This window comes from Amblyomma maculatum, chromosome 1 (assembly GCF_055883805.1).
Source record: "Amblyomma maculatum isolate TAMU_Amacu chromosome 1, ASM5588380v1, whole genome shotgun sequence".
NCBI classification, from domain to species: domain Eukaryota; kingdom Metazoa; phylum Arthropoda; class Arachnida; order Ixodida; family Ixodidae; genus Amblyomma; species Amblyomma maculatum.
In genome coordinates, this window is record NC_139344.1 from 455,228,544 (window position 1) to 455,253,467 (window position 24,924).

Below are 24,924 nucleotides of genomic sequence, written 5' to 3' on the forward strand. Positions count from 1 at the left end.
AATAATACGAGGAGCTGCACAACACTGGATTGTTGAAAATAGATATGATTTGTCCAAGCCATCCCTCGGTGGAATATAAGCGCCAATTACAGAACATACTCGTCGTTTCAGGGTTAACGTCAAACAAATGTAATGGTTCGTGTTGTGGGGCTGCAGAGCATGGCGGACGTGCGCAATGTCTTGGCGTACACATACCAGCACTTTGCTTGTTTCGTCTGCTTCTCTAGACCATAGCAGAACATATCCAGAAAGGCGGAAAGCAGCCGGCATGTTGGGCTCACAGATCACGATCACAGGAAAGCGGTACTTCTGTACCCGCTGTCGGAAGTCACTCAGCCGACCACGCAGGCCTCGGGCATTCCATTGCATCACTACACTGCGGCGCAAGTGCATCGTCACAGAGGTGGGGTTAGTTTGTTGCGCCATTGTGAATTATTGCAATGCCGCCAAGAGCGCCTCAAATGCGTCCAAAAACTGAACAGCAAACTTTCCTGTTTGCGTGTTGATGCTGGAGAGCAGCACCCGCATTGAACGAACCAGCTGTTTCAGCATTTCTTTTACCTTCTGGCTGTCGGGGTTGTCGGAATTTTCATTACGTGTGGCAACCAAACTGGGATGAGGCCTGGCGTTGGCCTTTGATGGTAGAGCAGGCCACTCAACATCAGAGGCGGTAGGTAATACAACAGCTTCTGTCTGATCCTTGGCCTGTGACATTGTCTGCGACATTACAGCAAGAGTACTCTTAACGGGATTAGACTCAATCTGTTGTGGCTCCTGAGCTGACGTTAACTCTGAAGTTGACTTATCCAGGCTAGGCTTGCCTTCCAATTCTTTGTGTCGGCGTCGGGAACGGTGCTTGCGACGACGAATAGACGCGGCCGCTTCTTGATGAGTCGAGTTATCTCTCACCATCTTTTTTAGTATACGTTTTTCGTTCCGAATTTTAGGTCAGTCCTTAGCCTTCGCTTCATGGGCACCCGAGCAATTCGCACACTTGACAGTCTCCGTCTGGCATGTGTCACGAGGATGCGTACCGCCGCATCGACGGCAGGATACCTCGTTTCGACAAACGGCGCTCACATGTCCGATCTTGTGGCATTTGTGGCACTGAACAGGTCTTGGAACATACATCCGAACTGAGTGTCTCACATAGCCCACTTTAACGTGGGATGGGAGGGATTCAGTTTCAAAGACTAATTTAACGCACTTTGAGCGGCCGAAACGATGAACATCCACAATGCGCGCCGTAGATTTGATCAGCGTGCAGAGGTCGCTTTCACTTATCACGGGGTCAACGTCGGTGATTACATCTGCAGTAGTCTTTTTCCCATGTGCAAGAAAGGAATGGACTGGCATGTTGCCTAGCGCACCAATTCCTTTCAGCTTGTCCACTATAGCCTGAGATTTGACATCCACGGTCAGGACATTCTTCCAGGGATTAATTCTGACTTCGTCAACTTCACCGGGAACCAGCTGGTCGAAAAACTGGGTCAGGTGCTGTCTTTTTATCACATTCAGATTCGCCGTTGCCGTTGTTGGTACGAAGGCCACGGAGAAGATCCCTTGCTTTTCAGCATTCTTCTTTGGTGTCTCACTGATTACTGATGTTCGGCGCAGCTTCCTTTTCAGGCGGCGCGACTGTACAGGCGTGTAGCTGTTGTCAGAATCCATCTCAGTCACTGTGGAGTCATCTGCCGAGTCTGGAAGCTCCACGTCCGCGACGTCGAGGTGACCCGTCGAGTACGCCGCAGCCTGATCGATGGTGGCGGGTGGGTGCAGGGGTCGTGCGCCCGCCATCCCGAAGGATGACGAGATCACAAATAGCTCACAGCGATATAAAGTCCAGAAAATCCAGGTTTGAACAAAGCTACTTGATAATCAGTTACGTTTTATACCATTTCGATGCTGCTGAGTTGACGCTGTTACAAGTAGGCGCTGGACAGCTAAGACGTCGTCTTATGCGGTAATTGTCTAGTGACGAGACAAGCGAATTAACCAGACGCCTGGCCTTTCACAAACATATGAACACAAGGGCATGCAAAATATTTCGCTGCTCATATATAAAAAAACAATTTCACAACACTTGTAGGGCTCCCAGGGCATTGTCAAGCGTGATTAGTATTGCAAAGGAGCTTGATAAAACAATAACTATCACGTGCGACTGTGTGTATTTGCTGTTCGCAAGAAGAATTAGTGTTGCAAGGGAGCTGAATAAAATATTATCTGTGATTTCGGATGGCGTGTTTGTGCCTAAACTGTGGATACGGTTTTAATATTTAGGTGTATTATAGTGGAGAAATTGCCGGCATAACCACCAAGGTTAACCCCATCTGTAGCCAGCAGCAACCACAATCTCTGGTTCCAGAAATCATCAACCGCATATTAGCATATGAGGGGGAGGGGGGGGGGGGGCGTTTCCTTCTATTTGGCGGATTACGTTGCCAAATGGGCGATATAGAGTCGGAGACGCTAATTTCACTAGATGGCAGCGCAGAATTTATTGGCACAAAACTTAGCCATTCCACCTGCGTATTAGGAATAACCAATGCTTGAATGCACCGAAAAGTCACCTGTATCCGCCGAATAAAGCGCACGTGGGTAGGCAAATGACATAAGGCCGCCATAGCTCCATAAAGACTTTTTACAACAGTCGCATACACAAAAACGCACCTCCACACAATACGCGCGGTGATATGCGTATGTTGGAGAATTCTGCAACCTTTAATAATAATGGTAAGGGATGTACATTTGGAAAGAACAAATACCTTTTTCTGAGATCCTTAAGCTCTCAGCAAAAATGTCTACATAACGCTGCTAATAGAGGCAACTGACGGCTTAGCGAAGGCTCTGGATGAAAAAAAAAATGCAGACCTTTGCAATATGCCTTGAGTTTTTTCTAACTTCGGCAGCGCCTGTCAGATTGATTCATTTAAGAAACTAATACTCTCAGAAGTGACCATAGACGCATGCACTGAATAACAGCACATCTAACCGGTAGAACAAGTTTGCTGAAATCAACTACAGTAAACAAACCATTTCTATAATGTAACGTGATCACTAAAACCAAATAAGTTTTTTTTCCCACCCTTAATACCCTTAACGCGGAGTCTTTAAGGTAATAAAGTGAAATAACTCAAGCATGTGGGGTTTCTCGAGTGCTTGTCTGGACTCCTGTTTTATTTTTGTCCTTAATTTGCATTGGTGTTACTGCTTCTGGCGATACTAAATATTTCACAGTATGTATTTCCGCCGATGACGCCTACCCTACAATGCCATAAAAAACAAATAACACCGAAATGTCGCAAGAAAATCACCTTACTATTAAAGGTTTCGTTACTAATACCCCTAATGTTTTAGTTGCCTCAAAGCAAACTGAATACCAATACCAAGCCCGAAAATTACGCATTAACTTCGTACTTTCATGAAGACCATAGTGAAAGAGGGGGATTTACGAGCATCTCCGCAACAGATCAGTACATTAGCCGAATTTTTAGAAGCTATTTCCACTCAGCGATACTTAAGTTTTGTCAAGATAATAGTTCTCAATTTACGCGTGGTGATTCCATCTTCTTTAGAGTGTGCATGCCTTTTTGTTTTGTGTGATTGACCTGCAGTTTGGCTTCAAAGCGATCAGCTCATTATTGATGCATCTCTGAAATAAACGTTACAAACTATATAACCATGTAGCTTGGTTTTTCAAATTTTAATATTTTACATTCTTTAAAAATTACAATTATTCATGCCAATTTTTGTCACATTGCGTCTCGTCGCTGTACCAGCTCACAGCCAACACTATCTTTAAAGCACGAAATACGCGCAAAGGAATCAAGCAAAACAGGCGCCTTTTTACGTAGATAATAATGCTCGCACTCAGCGCATAGCCGTAACGATATACAAGCGACGCAGAAAAACAGCCATATATTTGAAGAACAGCTACGTCATCAGTGCACTAGGAGAAGGTAAGGGCTGGTTGGGGATTCATGACTTGAGAGCTACAGCTGCCTGTTTAAGAAAAATAAGACTGCCAAAACCAACGTGCTACCAGGTGCTTAGGAAACAGAGGGTGTTAATACTCGCGTATTCTTTAGACACGCCTGCTTAATTACTTATGGATTTCTGTGCCAAACAAGGCACTGCGTGTGTCACAGCAGCCATTGGGCCCGGTCACAAAGGTTCACTGCGCGAGGCATGCAGCTTTGCAGGTATCAGAGATCGACACAAACAACCCTGCTCACTGTGTAAAGCGAAGGAAGGCCAAGACAGTACCGCGTTTCGCAGAAAGTAGTGACAATCATTGCCATACACATGCTGACATATAGAGGTTTCAAGCACAAAGAAATGTCGTCGCTATTAGCTGTCAACTAACTTATCGGGACTATTCATGGCCAGTTTTCTAAGTAGACAAACTCCAAACTTCGTTTGCGGGCAGGCATGCTAATAAGTCAACGATTATTGCGGGCGTTGATCATAAGCAATGCAGTATTGCGGTCACTTGGGCCAAACTTTTATCCCTGCGTTCCACGCTCCCTCAGCTTCTCAGAAAATCATAATTGCAGCAGGTGTTGAAGACTCTTTAAACGTCGCTCGCGGCTTCTCGCCTAATGCGCTCTGCGTAACCTTAACCCGACTCTCCTCGCCGTCAAAGTGTATTGGTTTACCAATTACGATTTAGCATTAGGCCGCAGTCGTTGGCCAAGCTGAGCCACGTGCGGTTATCATATCGTCGCACCTGTTGGCCCCTGGATCGTACTTTTCCGCGTATTACGATTTCGCGTGGGTGCACCTAGACGTGGTATCGTGGGGAGGAAAATACAAAAACAAGTTTGCCCCGTCTGGCGGCAAGCGACAGGCTCTTTGGCTGAACATTTCAACTGATTGCAGTGGTTTTATTTTGCAGCCATGCTTTTACGTATGTGCATCAGCTTTCCAGCTTATCTACCGCCCTACCGTGAAACGGCAGGAAAAACCCTCAGGAACGACACGAATGTCCCCTCGGTTCATGCGCTGAGCAAAGAAATGAAGGTAATAAGCTTGGCTGTAATTTTGGTTCTGGTGGTCGTTTCCTGGCCGCTTGATAGCGCCAGGAAGGGGAACACAGTGTGCTTACCGAAGGGGATTCCCTTTGTTTTTGCGACAGAAGGCGAAGATCTCCAAATCAAAAGAATGAAAACAAAATAAACACGGTACAATTTTGCTCAGCCGATGAGGCAGCGATTGGTGACTTCTTAAGGCCTATTGGCGTTCGCACGGGGTAACAAAAAAGCAAACAAATAAATGAGTCCCCAAAATGACATTTATTCCATGTGCGATAGAGCGTTCGGTAAATGTCGACTGCTAACGCGATTCTTTATGTGCAGAGGGCATAAACCGCACTTTGTCCAGGAGCAAAACGTTAGCTGTGGTGCTTGCTTAGGCAAGGTGACTTTGCGACCGTGAAAAACATCACCGTTACTGTCATCACCTGCAAAATAGTAACATACAGCTCTTAGTCACGTCTTTCGAAACTTTCAAGTCGAAAAGTGGTCCGATTTCTTCGAAGGTGGACTTAGGTGTCGCAAGTATCAAGAAGAGAAATATTTTGCGTGCAACAAAGCGGAGCTTTGTCAGAAAGAAATGAGAATTGACTTTTTTTTGTTTTTTGAAAATCGACTTCCTCGAAGTTATAGACTTCTTTTCTTTGTCGTTTGAACTTTTTGTGAAGGGTAACCCGCTGTGGTGCTGTAGTGGTTAGGGAGGTCGACTGCTGTGTCCAAAGATGCGGCATCCAATCCCGGCCGCGTCGGCCGCTTTTCAATGAAGGCGGAATGAAAGGCATCCTTGTGCTGTGCGATGTCAGTGCACGTTAAAGACCTCCAGGTGGTAGAAATTTCCAGAGTACTCCACTACGACGTCTCTCATAGCCTGAATCGCTTTGGCACGTTAAACCCCACAAATAAAACCAAATAAAGCGAAGGTTAGCTTTTGGATATAAAGAACAACAGCCCTTGCGGATAGAAAGCACTACTCATTACCGTCTGTTCCAACCAAACATTTCTGGCTTATATAACCTGGGCTGAAGCGAGCTGAGAACAAAAACCTTTTGAGAGGGGAGTGCTTGGGCCCAGGATTTAAGTGACATCTCTCAGATACCGCCGCAGCCGATCACCCGGCGTTTTTTACTGCCTCTATTTCGTGCTGTTCATTTCGTGTTGTCGTCTTCTGCTTCCAACCATGCTCATTAAAAAAACGCCGCAATCGCACTGATTTCCTAATTGCGCTAATCGTTGCTACAAGTTTATATTGCGTTAGTACGAAGGCCCCCGTCATCGATTGCGCCAATACTTTCCTGAGCCTTTCCTCGAATGCCTAGCCTCGAACCGTAAACGCAGTTGGACGTATCGTGCTTGCTAGCATGCTTCGCACTTGATCAACTTTGCTAAATCAGCTACATTTTTTTTTGCAGCACTAGTGTCACGTAGATCTTGCAAGATCTTGCTGCAATATGTATTCGCAGGTTGATTGATTGATTGTACAAATTTTATTTTCATCAGGAAAGGGCGCCTTCCTGCGCTTCCGGCGCGCAGACCTGAGAAGATGCGGAGTAGTGAAACCGAAGCTGAGACGCTGCCAGGCAGCCCTTGGCTTCTTACGGCCTCTTCCGCCAGATGGAAGAGATGGACAGGCTCTCTCAGGCTTCTCTACATCGCAGGGAAAAATGCATATCGCCACTCCTCTCAATGTGTGAAATCACGTTGTTTTCACCTAGCGATTCGGTCCCGTAGATCTCGAGTGTGCGCCTTTTTGCGTATAGCACGGATGGGCAGTTTAGAAAGCAAAGAAATCGCATTTATGATGGCAAAACCTTACTTGGCTGTGCTTACGGAAACGGCTTCGTAAAACATGGAAACAAAATGTGACGTGTGGTGTGGCGTCACATTAAGATGAGACTGGTAGCCACGCATGTGTGTAATTACAAGCGGTATATGAATGTCATGTCACGACTAGTCATGTGAGCCATTATTATTTAGTGATGAGTCATAGTCACTTGCCTTGAGTCAGATCATCTGAGATCCAACATGTATGATTTGGAGTCCATGAGTTGTTTAAGTCAAAGTCATGACCATGACTAGTTTTTAGTCATGAGTCAAAAACTCTTAGTCATGATGCACAAAAGTGCCGCGTAATGATATTGAAATGTGCTGGGTGATGAAACTCTACGAGCTACTATAATTGCAGCCAACGCACATTCGCATTTTTCTAAAGCAGATCCGTGCAGCGCTCCCAATATGTTTTGCTTTGTGAAAGGTTGGAAAGCATGACAAATTCCTCACGTTTTTTTTTTTGTTTTTTGTCCTACACTGCTGTTTTTAGTAAATTTGTGTTAAATGCTCATCCTGCAGTCTACTTTGACGGTATATTGGACTTACTCTTTTTTTTTATTTCTTAACGTCCCAAAGTTGACCGATAGAAAGAAGATTGCTACACGATATGAGAGAGCACTGAACAAGGAATGAGGGAGAGCCCCAGTTCTCAAGCCGAGCCAACGTTTCGACAAGTTGACTTGTCAGGATAGGAGAGATCCTTGATGAAGGTTCCGGAAACTTCGACTAGCCGCGGCTCTTTCAAGTGCACCGACAGTACACATTATAAAAGGGTATTAGGCGCAACACAGACTCACACAAGAAAGAGGACTTTACGGGTATTTGCTACCGCTGTTTAAGCAGGGGAAAGCAGAAGACATATATAGTGTTCTCGGCTAATGCTCGCGCGTACAAGCCATCGGGGAAACAGCACCAATCTTATCAAAGGAAGCGTGCGAGGAATATTTGTTCAGCCCAATAAAGAAAAACCGACGTGTCACTGAAAGTTCAGATCTGCTTTTTTGATGTATAATGGTCCTAAAGCTTCAATAGTCTAGTGCTGTCTGCCTACACCCAGAATTCTCCGTCACGGAACCGTGGTGTGCAATTGGGGCAAGCCTTACAGTGCAAAACAAGTCGCTCACCAAAATGTTTTCTAAATCTTTTGCGGGTTCCCTAAATCGGTCATTTAGGCAACGTCCTGTCTGTCCAATATATGATTTTAAACAGGGCAACGGAATTTCACAGATGACATTGGGAGCACACTTGATGAACCGCTGGCAATGCCTCTTCTGACATCCGACATTTTGGCTTTCATACTTTATGCGGCGCCTTAGCTGGGCAAGTTCGCGTCAGGCAGAAAATACCCCCGGCACAGTAAAAAGGTTTGCAACTTTTTTCAGGACGTGAGTAACTTCGCGGATGTACGCCACCACAAAAGGCCTTTCTTTTCCCTCCAGTTAATTCCTGCTCGCACCAGCCGTCATCTTCTTCAGAAGTCTTTCCGCAACTGGTACTAAGACCGACTCAGGGAAGCCGGCTTCAACAACTTCAGGTAGGCGCGCTATACTTTGACACAAGCACGAATTACAAAAAAAATTATACTAGACTGGCTTTTTTTGTAATTGGTCCTTGTACGCGCATACATCAAGATGAAAAACCAACTAGCCACCATAACATCATTGCTGGCTTCAACAAGCCTGTCCAATGGAGTAAGGCGTGCTGTGATTAATTACATCCACAAAGTTTCTGATGTCCTGGAAAAAGTGGCGAACCGCTTTAATGTGCCGGTATTGTTTCCTGCCCCCCCCCCCCCCCCCACGCTTGCCCAGCTAATCCGTCGCATAACGTGCGGAAGCCAAAAAGCCATATGTCAGAAGAACCGATGCCAGCAGTTCATTACGTGCGCCACCAACGCCTTCTATGAAAGTTCATTGTCTTGGTCACACGGGACGTTGCCGGAATGACAGCTTTAGGCTACATGCAAAATATGTTGAAAACAATAAGGATGAGCGACTTGTTCTCCACTGTAGGGTCTGCACCAATTGTACACCATGGTTCCGCGACGTGTGAATTCTGGGTAGAGGCAGACAGCAGACAGCTCCTGAAACTCTAGAAGCCTTCTATATCAAAGAGCAGGCTCGAACAGTGTCAATGACAGATCGGTTTTCCTTTATGAGGCTGAGCATACATTTCTCTCATGCCTGTTTTGTTAAGATTGGTGCTGCTTCCCTGATGCCTTGTATGCGTGCGCATTATCCGAGAAGGCTATATAAACAGTTGCAGCAAGCGACCACAGTGACCTCTTTCTTAAGTGTGTCTGTGCTGCGCTGAATAATATTTGAAATCTGACAACCAACTAGATCAGCAGTTAACTCTCTTATATGACAGTGCACAGACGACTTGCTTTGCGCCTCCATCGAAAAGCGGCTGCCTAGCAGGGATTTAAACAGGGTAGTTTAAGACGAATTTCTCCGGCTAAATGCATCACATGCGAGTGCCTTACATGAACGCACTCAGCAAAGTGTCGAACGGAAATTCCCGAAGAGAGGACAAAAACTAAAAAACACTCTGCGTCGGCCGGGAATCGAACCCGGGCCACCCGCGTAGCAGGTGAGTATTCTACCACTGAACCACCGACTTTTTTTTTTTTTCTTTATTGCCTGACTTCAGCACAATACACAAAACCACTTACAGGGCACAATGAGCATTCATTATTACAACAATCAGCCAGGTGGGTTGTGGCGTCGTTGTGCTAAAATTTTCTTAGGTTCACTAATGGCTCCAATCTTCCGAGCCACTCGGGAGCTTCAGGAGCAAGTTTCTGAATTTCAATATATCTATTCATGCCTTCCCGAAAATAGATTCGTGTTGGCCGTGCGTCAGGATCGCAATGGTATCCTGCCATTCTCGTGCGCAAAATACAGTGGAGGGCCATAAGCATAATAAGGTCAAATGGCACCCCATCTTCATTCTCTACTGGCAAATACCTAATACCATGCGAGTCTAATGGAATTCCTTTTTTAAAGTCCTTTGTAAAATATCCCAAAAGATACCCCTTCCCAACAATGTAGGAAAACGTGGTCTATAGTTTCTGGCTGTTTACAAATTAAGCAATGCGAACCCCAAGGTAAAAATAAATTCTTGCTTTCCAAGAACGTCTTTACTGGCAGTGTTTCCGTGTGTAACTTAAAGAAAAAAGTTTTTGCATTTGACAGGACCTGCATCGCCTTCACCCGCTTAAGTACTTCGCGTCCTGGTCCTCCAATGTATAAGGCCCTGTACATTGGTATGGGAAGAACTACGTCACACAAATCCTTGTACAGCTTCTTCCTGCTAACACAAGATAAATATTCATAAGAAAATCGAACAGACAGGAATCGCACACTAGCGACAACTTCTCTAAAATAACCAAAAATGCGTCCCGATACACTTTCGGTCGAGACAACAAAGTCCGGCAGTGCATTTCCGAGGCTTAATTGGCACACTGTACGCAAAAATGGATCTTTTACATCGCGAACAAAAACAAGTCTGCTGACAATCTGTCGTAGAGACAAATGCCCCAAACCCAGTCCACCGTCCTTCACCCGCCTAAACAAACTTGTCCGGCTACATCGTTCCCACTCTGCTGCCCACACAAAAATGGCAAATATCCGGTGCAGTCTCTGTACGTTCATCCTTGCACAATGCAACACTTGCATCACCTACCACAGCTTCGACATAAAAAACATATTGCACACTGTGGCCCTGGAGAAAACTGACAATTTTTGCCCTCTCCACCCCTCCACCTTTGCCCGCATGGCTTGAGTCTGTGCCCTCAAGTACGATTCGCTATTGCGATAACTATCTAGTGGGACCGTCAAGTACTTTACTGGTGTTGTCACCCAGGACATGTTTGCGAACTTCTCGGGCGTCGTTGGCCATTTTCCGTGCCAAAGCCCCAGGGACTTTGACCAATTAACTTTACTGCCGGAAACCTTTGTGAATTATTTTACAGACGACATGGCTTGTGTCAAAGACGTCGTCTAGCCACGCGCTAGACGCGAGAGGTAAGTACCATGTTACCGGCCTCTTTCCTCCGTAAGAAAATGGCTTCTGCGGCTCCGATAAAAGTAGGTACACTCAATGTCAGGGGACTGGCAAGCAAGAAGAAGCAGGGCCAGGTGTATCGCCTTTTAACTGAGCATGACATCGACGTCCTGGCCGGGCAGGAAACGAAAGTTGATGGGGAAGAAGAGACCGATAACATGGTGCGACGTTTCACGACTGAACCACCGACTTTTTTTTTTCTTTATTGCATGAATTGGTACAAATACATCAGTAAAAGATCGTGGTTGCCATGCCCCTTGGCTGACAACCGTGTCTAATGGCCTTTCATTACCACAAGTTCGCCCATCAGACTCAAGACCTCCTCCACAGCGTCTTGCTGCTTCAAAATTTATTTTAGTTTATACACTTGTTCAACAAAATAATCACATACAGATCGTGCATCGACATCACAGTGTCTATGAGCCATCCTACTCCTCCAAATACTGTGAAGGCCCAATAGCATGATGAGGTCATACTGAAAATCATCATTAACAGTTGTCAAGTACCAAATTACACGTGGCGTCAATGGCAGGACTTTTTTAAGTGTCCTTTGTAGCACATCCCAGTAAAACACCGCATCTCAACAATCCAGGAACACGTGCTCAACTGTTTCAGGTTTCCTACATAGTAGACCGTTTGAGCCCCAAGGTACAAAAAGGCCCTTTTCTTCCATCCATGTTTTGATATGGAGGGTTCCTGTATGCAATTTAAAAAAGAATGTCTTTACGCCCGGTGCAACAGTCATGTTTTTAACTCGCTTGAGCACGTCTTTCCCTGGGCCTTCACAGTATAAGGTTCTGTACAATAGAGCTGACAACAACTGTGAAATAAAATCCTTGTACAGCCACTTAGGTGGTACCGTCGCTAAATACTCTACAGAGTACCGCACGCGCAAAAACCTGAACGACCAGACCACTTCTCGCAGAAAGCGTGACACAGTGTATCCCCGAGCAGAGCATGAAGAGAATATAAACTCTGGAATTGCACTCGATAGCATGATTTGCATAAAGGTTCTCAGGAATGAATCTTTTTGGTCACGTTGGAAACAAAACCTTAAAACCATCTGCCGCACATATAGATGCGCGCGTCGGTGGTTCAGTGGTTCAGTGGTAGTGGCCTGAACCACTGAACCACCGACCCGCTTGTACAGAGGGAAAAACCGGTTGACAGTGGAAGTAAGAGGACACTTTAGGATTGGTGGAAAAGGCCAAGGGAGCAAAGTTGACGGTGCAGAAGAAATAATCAATTAATGTAAAAAACAATATTGAGCACTCAATTTATTAGGAGCTGGGTGACACTTCTCAGCACCACATTTTAAAGGGTGATGCTAATAATTATCTGTCTATATAGTTCTTTAATAACATAGCCTTCTTGGTTCGGACGCAGTGTTTTCTAGAAAATAAAAATGCGTCGGCCGGGAATCGAACCCGGCCACCCGCGTGGCAGGCGAGTATTCTACCACTGAACCACCGACGCACTTTGACACAGCGGAATAGCCGGTTAACAGTGGAAGCAAGAGGAGACTTGAGGATTGCTGGAAAAAGCCAAGGGAGTAGTGTTGACTGTGCAGAGAAAATAATCAATGTAAAACAAATATTGAGCACTCGATGCATGAGGAGCTAGGTGACACTTCTTACCAACCCATTTAAAATGGTACACTAATAATTATATATTTTCATAGTTTATTTTACTACATGACCACCCTACTTCGGACCCATAGTGTTTTCTAGAAAATAAAAATGCGTCGGCCGGGAATCGAACCCGGGCCACCCGCGTGGCAGGCGAGTATTCTACCACTGAACCACCGACGCGCTTATCCACAACGGAATAGCCGGTTAACAGTGGAAGCAAGAGGAGACTTGAGGATTGCTGGAAAAAGCCAAGGGAGTAGTGTTGACTGTGCAGAGAAAATAATCAATGTAAAAAAAATATTGAGCACTCGATGCATGAGGAGCTAGGTGACACTTCTTACCAACCCATTTAAAATTGGATACTAATTATTATATATTTTCATAGTTTATTTTACTACATGACCACCCTACTTCGGACCCATAGTGTTTTCTAGAAAATAAAAATGCGTCGGCCGGGAATCGAACCCGGGCCACCCGCGTGGCAGGCGAGTATTCTACCACTGAACCACCGACGCGCTTATCCACAACGGAATAGCCGGTTAACAATGGAAGCAAGAGGAGACATGAGGATTGCTGGAAAAATCCAAGGAAGTAGTGATGACTGTGCAGAGAGAATAATCAATGTAAAACAAATATTGAGCACTCGATGCATGAGGAGCTAGGTGACACTTCTTACCAACCCATTTAAAATGGTACACTAATAATTATATATTTTCATAGTTTATTTTACTACATGACCACCCTACTTCGGACCCATAGTGTTTTCTAGAAAATAAAAATGCGTCGGCCGGGAATCGAACCCGGGCCACCCGCGTGGCAGGCGAGTATTCTACCGCTGAACCACCGACGCGCTTATCCACAACGGAATAGCCGGTTAACAATGGAAGCAAGAGGAGACATGAGGATTGCTGGAAAAATCCAAGGAAGTAGTGATGACTGTGCAGAGAAAATAATCAATGTAAAACAAATATTGAGCACTCGATGCATGAGGAGCTAGGTGACACTTCTTACCAACCCATTTAAAATGGTACACTAATAATTATATATTTTCATAGTTTATTTTACTACATGACCACCCTACTTCGGACCCATAGTGTTTTCTAGAAAATAAAAATGCGTCGGCCGGGAATCGAACCCGGGCCACCCGCGTGGCAGGCGAGTATTCTACCACTGAACCACCGACTTTTTTTTTTTTTTTCTTTATTGCCTGACTTTGACACAAATACAACGCACTGGAAAACAAAACAACAGGAACAAAGGAATAATATATGTACACAAAGCTAGTTCGCGTTGCCTATCCCCCACTGAGGGGCAGGCATTGTCATTTTAAAATTCCTTGAGCACCGTCAAAGGTTCCAGCTTTGACAGCCACTCAGGAGCACATGGTTGCAATTTAAGCACGTCGAGCCATCGCTGCACACTTTCACGGAAATACATGCGGGCTGGCCGTGCATCTGGATCGCAGTGATAACCAGCCATTCGTGCGCGCCATATACTGTGGAGGCACATTAACATAACCTGGTCTAACGGCATATCATCGTGGTTATCCAATGGCAAATACCTAATGCCATGGGAATCAAGTGGCAACTGTTTTTTAATTGTCCTTTGCAGAACATCCCACAAATATACCCCCTCCCAGCAATGCAAAAACACGTGATCTATTGTCTCTGGCTGTTTGCAGATGAGACATTGGGCCCCCCACGGTAGGAAAATACCCTTTTCCTCCATAAATGATTTTACACTCAAAGTACCGGTATGTAGCATAAAGAAAAAAGTTTTAGCTCCCGTAGCAACTTGCATTTTCTTTACGCGTTTTAATACATTACTTCCTGTGCCTCCATAGTATAAAGCTCGGTACAAGGGCACCGGGAACACCACTTCACAAACATCCTTGTATAATGTTCTCCTGTTAACATTACTTAAATACTCTTTCGAAAAACGTGCGCTTAAGAATTTCACGCTCAAAACAATTTCCCTAAAGAATCCAAAAAGAGATCCCGGCATACATTGCGTATAAACTACGAAATCAGGCAACGCTCGACCAAGTCTTTGTTGACACACTGTGCGCAGGAATGGATCACTGGCATCCCTAAAAAACATAAACCGGTTGACAATCTGTCGCACAAACAAATGACCCAGACCAAGCCCTCCATGCTTCACCTGCCGGAACAAATTTGTCCGACTGCACCTCTCCCAACTCGAGGCCCAAACAAACACCGCAAAAACTCGATGCAATTTTTGCACATTTACACGGGAGCAATGCAACACTTGCATTACATACCATAACTTACTAATTAAAAACAGGTTGCAAACTGCGGCTCTTGCAAATATTGATAATTGAGCGCTTTTCCATTTCTCCGCTTTTTCACGGGTTTCTCTGACCTGCTCTAGCCAGTAAGGCTCGCTTTCCTTGTAAAATTCCAAGGGCACACCCAAGTACTTTGCAGGCGTTGTAACCCACGACACATTAGCGAAAGTGTCGGGGGTCAGCTGCCAGTCTCCGTGCCAAAATCCCAGGCACTTACCCCAGTTAACTTTACTCCCTGTGACTTTGCTAAAATGTTTTACCACCTCCACTGTCCTCTTTATACTCTCCTTATTCACACAAAAAACCGCAACGTCGTCTGCGTAAGCCAGCAATTTGACTTCTGACTCCTGCAGTCGAAAACCATCAATGTCATTGTTTTGTAGGATGCTTAAACATAATGTTTCAATATAAATGCCGAACAAAAGAGGGCTGAGGGGGCAACCTTGGCGCACCGAACGGCGTACGTTGATGGGGGCCCCCAGTGACTTATTGACAATTAATCTCGTAGTGCAGTTACGGTACGCCAAGGCCACTCCCTCTCGAATAACAGAGCCGACATTAACATGGTCTAATATACTGAACAGAATAGCATGCGCCACACAATCAAAAGCTTTCTCCAAGTCCAACTGCAGTAAAGCAACACACGCATGAGTTGCATCGCAGCGTTCGAGCACACTTCTCGCTTTGTGAATGTTCTGAAAGATGGATCGTCCTTTGATACCGCACGTTTGGTGAGGGCCCACTAGTTCGCATATAACCGTTTGTAGTCTGCCAGCAAGCACCTTCATATAAATCTTGTAATCAACGTTTGTCAGAGCAATGGGCCTGTAAGACGACAACTGCCTAAGCTTATCTGGTTGGTCAGTTTTCGGAATAAGTACTGTGTGCGACGATCCGAAAGACGCAGGCAGTGCCTTCAGCTCATACGCTTCATTAAATAAGGCACACAACAAAGGAGATAGCTGTTGCTTGAACGCTTTATAAAAAGCCGCACTCAGGCCATCAGGCCCGGGTGATTTCCCAGGGTTTAAATTTTCTATTGCCTGCTGCACTTCTTTTTCGCTTATTGGCCGCTCCAGTCTTTCTTTTTGTTCGTCATCTATTTTTGGCATCGCGTCAAGAAAGGATTCTTTAAAACGGTCCAAATTAACCTCTCGGGACGAAAATAGCTCTTCATAATACTCCCGAAAAGCTTTCGCGATTCCTTCGTTATCGGTTTCTGTGCGTCCTGCCCAATCTACCTCTGCCACGTGATTTCGCCTTGCATTTGCTTTTTCTATTCCCAACGATCTTTTTGTCGGCGTCTCATCCATGGCCAATTTTTCCGCTCTCGCACGCACCAGTGCTCCGCGATAACGGTCTTCGTCATTCAGTTGAAGTCTTTGTTTTATTTTTCTAACGTCGTCCATGTATAACCCTGGCGTGTTACACTCCAGGGCTAACAATTTATCTAGCAAAGATCTTAAATGCATTTCATTTTGTTTTTCTTGAAACCGTATGCAGCTGGCCTTTTCTATAGCTTTGATTTTAATTTGTTGCTTACACAGTTCCCATTCTTGACCCAGTTCGTGGGTGTCCTCCTGACAAATATTACCAATTTCTTCTTCTACTAGTCTGGTGAATTGCTCGTCATTCAGCAGTTTATTATTTAACTTCCACAATTCCCAATTAAAACCGCTACCTCCCTTTCTTGGTCCAATTGTACACTGAACCATGCAGTGATCTGAGTACGTTACCGCCAAAACATAATAATCCTGGCATTTTGGAGCCAGTTCTGCGGCCACATAAATTCTGTCAAGGCGGGCGTGGCTAGCACCCTGAAAATGCGTATACTGAACCCGTCGCTCGCTCGTGAGACACTCTGCAACGTCTTCCAGTGCAAACTCGTCAATCAAGCGCGAAAGCACCTCTGTGCTACGATCCCTAAATGTACGAAGGCTAGTTTTGTCACCGGAGCTCAGTACACAATTGAAATCCCCCAGAAAGACAAGTTGCTTATCCGTGTTTAAATACCCTTCAACAAAATCAAACAAAGCAGCCCTCTCATCAACTACCGTAGGTGCATATATACAAACAGCACGCCACTCAGCCGAGCAAAAACTAAAATCGAGGACCACACCCCGACCCGACGGAAAAGAAGCATGCGACTGCACTACAAGACCCGGCAACTTCTTTACAAACAGGACGCATCCAGCAGAAGTACCGACTGCATGGCTGACAACTGCGTAAAACCGCGACGTGAAACGTTGCACCATGCTCTCGGTCTCTTGTTCACCCTCGACTTTTGTCTCTTGAACTCCAAGTATATCGATGTCATTTTCATTTAAAAGGCGCAGTACCTGGCTCTGCTTCCTTTTTGCTGCTAGACCTCTCACGTTAAGGGTCGCAACCTTTAGTGACAGTACATAAGCCATTTTCTTAGAGTGAAAAGAGGCCAAGAGCTTGGTGCTTACCCTTCACGTCTAGCATGGCGCTAGACGCTTTCGTTGACGCCAGAGCCATGAGGTTGGACTGGCAGACCTTGTGACGGGGGCGGCTTTTCGGCAGCTCTCCTGTCCGTCGAGACATTCGGTCTTGGTTTGAAGGTCGCCCTCCTCCCTATTGGCGTTTTTATCGGCGGCTCGTCGTTGCTAGCTGCCTCTGCCTCATTCGTCTCACTGGCGCTCCCGTCGTGGGCACGCTTCGCAGGGCCCTGGACGTTGGTCGCTCGGCCGCTGCTCCCTTCGAGGGTCCCCCGTCTGCCCGCAGACTCCGGAAGTTCAATTTTTGAGCTCTCGGCATCGCTCACCGTTTCTTTCTCCGACGGTCCGTTGCTTGGCAGTGCCACTTCCCTGTCTGGTCTACCGAGCATCTCGTCGCCACCCCCCGGGGGCACTAACATGCCTGTCGTTGCTGCCATCCTCTCATCCTCTCCGACCCCTTTTGCGGCCTCCTCCGTCTCTGCGACGTCCATTCGGTGTTCCGTCATGTCCGCCCTCGCTGTTGGTGCAGTAGCCACTGCATACGTTCGTACGCAGTCTTCCTCCGAGTGGCCAAACCGCTTACACGTCGCACACCGCGGAATCTTACATTCCCGGCGCACATGACCGGTCCCGCGGCAGCGCAGGCACTGCATGGGCCGCCCAGGCACCACAACAAGGGCCAACTCCCCTGCTACTCTTATCTGGTGAGGCAGGTCTTCTATCTTCATCCCAGGCTTCAACTTCAGAAGCACGGTTCTCGTTGTTGAGCCCTTTTCGTGCACTCCCTGGACTCGCCACCGCTCACGGGTCACTTCCGTCACCTCGCCGAACGCCGCAAAAGCTGTTCGGATATCTTCATCCGCCACGCCGTGCAACATCCAGTGGAGCCGTAGCTTCACCTGTTGGTCCTCCGGGTCAATGACGATACACCGTCGACCTTTCACTTGAAGTTCCTTGAATGCTAGCAGCCGCTTGGTTGCTTCCGTGCTGTTCAAAGTCACCGCCCAGACATGGTTTATTTGGTAAGCCCCCAAGGCCACCACGTCTGGGAGCGTACCAATCTTGGCCAGGGCGTCCCGGAAATCTTCAACCCTGAAGGGTCGCACTCGTACGTCACCGTGCAAAAAAACTGTGTTGAAAACAACACGTCCGGTGGGCAGATGCGGCAAAATAATCTGATATTCCTTATCGTCGTTTTCCTCAAGCCTGTTACCGCGGCCAGCCTGGGCCGCAATCGCCGCTCCGCCGGAGCTCATCATTCTGCGTCCGTACACGCCGGTGGCCGGAAGTAGAATGACCACTGAACCACCGACGCGCTTATCCACAACGGAATAGCCGGTTAACAATGGAAGCAAGAGGAGACATGAGGATTGCTGGAAAAATCCAAGGAAGTAGTGATGACTGTGCAGAGAAAATAATCAATGTAAAACAAATATTGAGCACTCGATGCATGAGGAGCTAGGTGACACTTCTTACCAACCCATTTAAAATGGTACACTAATAATTATATATTTTCATAGTTTATTTTACTACATGACCACCCTACTTCGGACCCATAGTGTTTTCTAGAAAATAAAAATGCGTCGGCCGGGAATCGAACCCGGGCCACCCGCGTGGCAGGCGAGTAAAAAAAAAAAAATTCTACCACTGAACCACCGACGCGCTTATCCACAACGGAATAGCCGGTTAACAGTGGAAGCAAGAGGAGACTTGAGGATTGCTGGAAAAATCCAAGGAAGTAGTGATGACTGTGCAGAGAAAATAATCAATGTAAAACAAATATTGAGCACTCGATGCATGAGGAGCTAGGTGACACTTCTTACCCACCCATTTAAAATGGTACACTAATAATTATATATTTTCATAGTTTATTTTACTACATGACCACCCTACTTCGGACCCATAGTGTTTTCTAGAAAATAAAAATGCGTCGGCCGGGAATCGAACCCGGGCCACCCGCGTGGCAGGCGAGTATTCTACCACTGAACCACCGACGCGCTTATCCAGAACGGAATAGCCGGTTAACAGTGGAAGCAAGAGGAGACTTGAGGATTGCTGGAAAAATCCAAGGAAGTAGTGATGACTGTGCAGAGAAAATAATCAATGTAAAACAAATATTGAGCACTCGATGCATGAGGAGCTAGGTGACACTTCTTACCAACCCATTTAAAATGGTACACTAATAATTATATATTTTCATAGTTTATTTTACTACATGACCACCCTACTTCGGACCCATAGTGTTTTCTAGAAAATAAAAATGCGTCGGCCGGGAATCGAACCCGGGCCACCCGCGTGGCAGGCGAGTATTCTACCACTGAACCACCGACGCGCTTTTACGTGGGGTAAAAAGGGGTGAACAAGCGTCCATGCGGAGACTTGCGTAGCCTATATACGGTCACTTCGTGCATGCGTCCGGCAACAGCTGCTTTTCAGGCCAGCTTCGGATCGCTGTAGCGGCACAGGTGGTTATACTACAAGGAAAAACGTACTGTATGCTGGCGTCTCTTTTGTTCTGCTGCTCTCGTCCACTTTTGAATATCACTTTTGACTTTTTTATTTTTTTTTTCAGAGAACTATTCGCGCACAAGGCGCGCCCTTTCCTTCTATTGTTAACTAGCAATCTGCTTCCTTGTAATTGTTACTGTTTATCCTTTCCCCTATCTAGGTATATTGATATATTTTCGCATGAAGCTGCCGCATTTTATAGCAGGTACGCACAAGCTTGCTGAAAGTTTGCAGCTTAGAACTTGCAATGCGTTAAGAAAGCGGTCCCAAATGACCCTGGGTGACCAGTGCCCGGACATTCCAATAGAGTATATGTTTGCTTTTTAACCTCCTCAGCATGCATTCGAAGTACAAGACATAGTACCTTGAGAAACGACTTTGTAACAGGTGTCCCATGCAAGCCTTATCTACGGTATTTTCGTTCTCCAAAGTTAATACATACATAATAATGCATAATACGCAAGTAAAGCATAATTATCCAAATGTTTAATTATTTGCTTGGGGAACAAATCCTGAATGCAAAAATTGCAGGCCAATGTCAAAAAGAGCTGGCTGTATTGCTAGACATATAAGTTACCTCCTTGCAGGTTTGCTTGAAGCCTTTTAAAGGAAGCTGACTGAGTGACCAGCTGCTAGTTATTATATATCACCCATTGAGCACGAAATGCTCTGTAGGATAAAGCGCTCAAACGAAAAAAGCGGATATTGAACTCCGATATGCGCCGTTGGATGTTAACGTGGTAGGGTTCTCATGTGTCAGCTATTAAATTGAAAATTCATCATTTAAAACCAGTAATAAATACTTGTTTACGTATGATTGGGAGCTTAGCGCAAACATTACAGCCAGCTCTTCTGGAAGTCGACCACTTCTGTAAGGATTTCTCGTTTTTGAAGCCGTTAATAAAACGTTGGCTGATCAGCATTTGGAGAAAGATACGTATGGAGAAAGATATAGGCCGCGCAAATCTCCAAATGTGCAGTTTCCTCCACTGGACGAAAACAGCGCCATCATTTTTTTTAAACATTGCTTACATTTAGCAGGTACACGTGGGATACCCCTCACCAGCTTCTTTTTTTTTTTCTTCTGAGACCTTGAACTACGGAAGTTTGAATGCTACTTCTGTTTCGGCATTTATGACGGTGAATCCAAAACAGCGCCTGTATATTAATCTCTCGATACGAATACAAAAAAAAATGCATGCTATTCTTTCGCCATGAACAAACTGTAAACTTTCATGTTCCACTTTGTTCACTGGACTATAAAAAAAGACTGCCGACGCGATTCCATGAACCAAATAAAGCTTATTATCTCTAACGCTCTCTGTGTTCAAGTCACTTATGAGACAGACATCTTAGAAAGTATTTTTTCGGATCATTGGAGTTTAGGAAAATTGATTCAAAATGAATTCTGGTGGGAATGTATTGAGACAAATTTCTTCAAAAAAAATCCGAAATGATCCAAAAAAATACTTTCTAAGATGTCTGTCTCATAAGTGACTTGAACGCAGAGAGCGTTAGAGATAATAAGCTTTATTTGGTTCATGGAATCGCGTCGGCAGTCTTTTTTTATAGTCCAGTGAACAAAGTGGAACATGAAAGTTTACAGTTTCTTCATGGCGAAAGAATAGCATGCATTTTTTTGTATATATATATATATATATATATATATATATATATATATATATATATATTTAAGCGTTACAAGGCTTCATGACTTCAGATAATGCGCAACCGGAGTTTCAAGACCAGTACTTTTTCGTGTACCGCATATTTGCAGCCACTATATGTAGCACTTTGCCACTGCCTCCATTTTATATTTAGAATCTCACCGCAGCAACAATTTCTTCCCTCCCTCCGTGAAGCCTGTCAAGCGCATAAGCACCACTGGGGGACTGTAGTATTGACAAACTGCTGAAACGCCTGCATTTTCTGCAAACATGTTTTTGACTGCCGTTAAAGGTCCTCTCTTTTTTATTCAGCATGCGCTTGATGCCGCTTAATGATCTTTGGTCTTGACTGTTATGGTTTTTCCCCCTGGTTTCAGACCTTCTTTATGCACAGAAGCACGTCCCAGTTGCTTCTGAAAATTAAATTATTAATGGTAGCTCTCATCTTAGTTGCTCCAACGCTTTTTAAGCAACCTTGTGCGCTTCGAAATGAATATTTGGAGAATTTCAAAAGCGAACCACGTGCGCAACCATTACGCGATGTATTTGCGTGTAGAAAAGGACTTGCTTATCTGTAACGGCAGTGCAAGCTGACAACGGCTGTGCTGGTGCGCAAAAGTAACTACGAAGGCCTTGGTGGTATTACTCTGACCCTGTTCTAGAGCTTAGCGAGCCTTTATGGCCGCCTCCCAAAGATGTCATGCACGCACCTCAAGGGGTGCTGTACGCTGTCTCAAAGAAGAGGTGCTGTCTTAAACTCTATTCATCTTGTATAAAAATGTAAGTCCCCAGCTGGTCTGCGTGATCAATTGCTGAACAAACTGAGGCCAAAATGAGCCTACTCGCGAATGGATAGATTCTGATCAACCGGATACTTCCTCAGTTGACATTAAGAACCGAATACACTTACGTAGTATTTATCCATTTGCCCATCCGGCCACCGTTGCCAAGCTTCACTAGGGCATTCGTGGCAACGTTCTCATGTGCTCCTTTCTTGTACAGCAAGAGGCTTTTTGATGACTGCTCGTTGCTTCTGTCTGCAGAACAATTATTTGTTAGCTTAGCTGATGCGGAAATTTAAGGAAAAATCCTTTCTAGGCGCATGGAATGAAATCCAGTGCACGAGAGCTGTGTGCTAGATCTTTGCGCCGAATTGTGCATGAGATCTATGCATTGAATATGTGCACTGATGTATCACTCGTGAATTATCCTGATGAGCCATTAGAAAAATACAAATCCTGCCTCAACCGGGAACGGAACCTCCATCCTCGGATCACAGACGACCGCTTTACTACCTGCGCCACGCCCGGGATTGTGAAACGCGAATCATAACTCTTCTTGTCTACAATGGGAATGATAGTAGCAATGAAAATGACTGCAATAAGTTATAATGACAATGATGACAGTAGCAATGATAATGATGGGACATCAGTTGATAGCGATAATGAGAGCAAACTTGATGCACCGTGTGCACCAGCAACGCCAAGAGTTCCGTATTTTTGGAGTGCACATTCCACAGTGCCCTCAGAATTTTTTTTTGAAAGCCTTCGATGACGTCTGGGTAGGCGCGTCAGTGAGTTAAATATATTGATAAGTGGCAAGGTGAGGCCAAGGGAGTAGTCCAAGATGACGCAACACATTGCACACAGAAACACAGCAGCGTCAACCAGGCACCAGCCGAAACTTCTCGAACGTCGTCTTCTTCCTCCCTCTTTATATATGCATATCAGTGCATGTACCGCCTAATGTAATACTACCGCGCCGGGTAAAAAGCTCCGTACCGGTGCGTATTATCGTCGATACCAGGGTCCGTGAAGTGCGGCTTGAGGCGTGCAACATGGACCGTCTCGGTGCGTGGTGTAGAGGTATGCGTTGCGGGATGGAAGGGCCCAATTTCGTATTTCACTGGAGCCACATAACGTAAAATACGGTAGGGTCCTTTATAACGGGGCAAAAGTTTTTCCGAGAGGCCAACGCGGCGAGCTAAGGTCCAAATTAACACGAGAGAGCCGCAAGAATAAAGGGTGTTGCGATGACAGGAATCACAGCGACGTTTCTGGGAATGCTGGGAGGCTGCGAATCGGTTGCGTCAACAACGCGGGCAGCATCGGCTCGGGCTATAGCGTCACGAGCATATGAGCTGGCAGTTGCGGCAGAAGGGAGCAGGCTGTCAAAAGGAAGCTGGGGTTCCATAAGCATCACGAACTGTAGAGGTGTTAGCGGGCGTAAGAACTTTTTTTAAGGCGCTGGTAGAACGACGAACTAAGCACTGAAATATGGGCTCCAGTGTCAATAAGGGCAGAAACTGAGATTCCGTCCACAAAATGTCAATGTGGTTACGTCTGTGTTTGGGGGTCAGTTCCGAGTTGACAGTGCGGGTCGGTAATGCAGCGTCATTCCTGGGCGCTGCACTCGCTAGTTTCCCGAGTAGGTGCCGGCGTATGATGGGGAGGAGCTACGGCGAGGCACCGGTGAACGGGATCGACGAGCCAGTGGGGATGGAGATCGGCTGGAGCGACGGGCAGTGGGGACGGTTTGTTGCGAGGCAGATCTGTTTGAGGAAGGTAACGTCCAGGTCCATCATAGGCGGAGCAGGGCTCCTCTGATTGGGCAGGGAAGCGTCGAGGACCATTGTTGTATCGATGGTCGGCATTGTAATAAGAGCGAGGGGCGAAGAAGGTACGGCTACGTCAATAACGCGATGTGTGGCCGGCGCGACAGAAAATGAAGCAAATTGGCCTGTCGTCTGACGTGCGCCACTCTGAAGGATTGCGGCTAAGGTAGTGACGTGGAGAAGCCTGGCTGGCGGTAGCAACAGCCACTACAGGAACAGGTTGCGTTGGTGGAGGTGGCGGCACGGGAATGACGGAGAGGCCGACGTTGGCAAGTTCCTGGAACACAACGGCCTGTATCATGGCCACGGTGTCGGACGGCGGAGACGTGAGTGGTGCAGGATCCTAGGCCTCGGGTTGTCCCCGGATGACACAAGTCATATTCGCTGGATGAGAAGGCTGTTGCAAAGCCGCCAGGTCAGCGCAGGATGATGTAGCCGCCGTGGTCGGAAGACAATGAAAGCGACGTACGCGACGTCGTTGTTTAGCCTGCTCGAATGTTTGACAGGCTTGTAGTACCGAGTCGACGGTTGAGCAATCCACGCGGAAGTGGGTGTTGAACGCATCATCCGCTATACCCTTGAGGATAAGCCCTATTTTGTCACTTTCTGGCATGGGGCTGTTCACTTTGCTGCACAACGAAAGCACGTCTTGAATATAGGCGAGGGAGGACTGCGTGGGGGATTCGGTGCGAGTAGAAAAATCTATTTTTGCTCCGAGAGCCCGCCCAATCGGCTTCCCGAACACGTCATGAAGCATTTGTTTACAAATATCCCAGGTCGCTAGCTCTTGCTAGTGAATTTGGAAC

General features: G+C 46.1%; 6 non-coding genes across 6 annotated transcripts; all 6 read right to left on the reverse strand.

Moving 5' to 3' along the window:
• Positions 1-9,411: 9,411 nt before the first annotated feature.
• On the reverse strand, positions 9,412-9,482 carry TRNAS-GCU (transfer RNA serine (anticodon GCU)). Its single transcript has one exon. It is a non-coding gene; the product is annotated as a tRNA-Ser (tRNA).
• A 3,186-nt stretch (positions 9,483-12,668) lies between these two features.
• Positions 12,669-12,739, reverse strand: TRNAG-GCC (transfer RNA glycine (anticodon GCC)). Its single transcript has one exon. It is a non-coding gene; the product is annotated as a tRNA-Gly (tRNA).
• A 264-nt stretch (positions 12,740-13,003) lies between these two features.
• Positions 13,004-13,074, reverse strand: TRNAG-GCC (transfer RNA glycine (anticodon GCC)). The gene has a single exon. It is a non-coding gene; the product is annotated as a tRNA-Gly (tRNA).
• Positions 13,075-13,338: 264 nt separating this feature from the next.
• On the reverse strand, positions 13,339-13,409 carry TRNAG-GCC (transfer RNA glycine (anticodon GCC)). The gene has a single exon. It is a non-coding gene; the product is annotated as a tRNA-Gly (tRNA).
• A 5,846-nt stretch (positions 13,410-19,255) lies between these two features.
• Positions 19,256-19,326, reverse strand: TRNAG-GCC (transfer RNA glycine (anticodon GCC)). The gene has a single exon. It is a non-coding gene; the product is annotated as a tRNA-Gly (tRNA).
• Positions 19,327-19,590: 264 nt separating this feature from the next.
• Positions 19,591-19,661, reverse strand: TRNAG-GCC (transfer RNA glycine (anticodon GCC)). Its single transcript has one exon. It is a non-coding gene; the product is annotated as a tRNA-Gly (tRNA).
• Between the last annotated feature and the right edge of the window lie 5,263 nt (positions 19,662-24,924).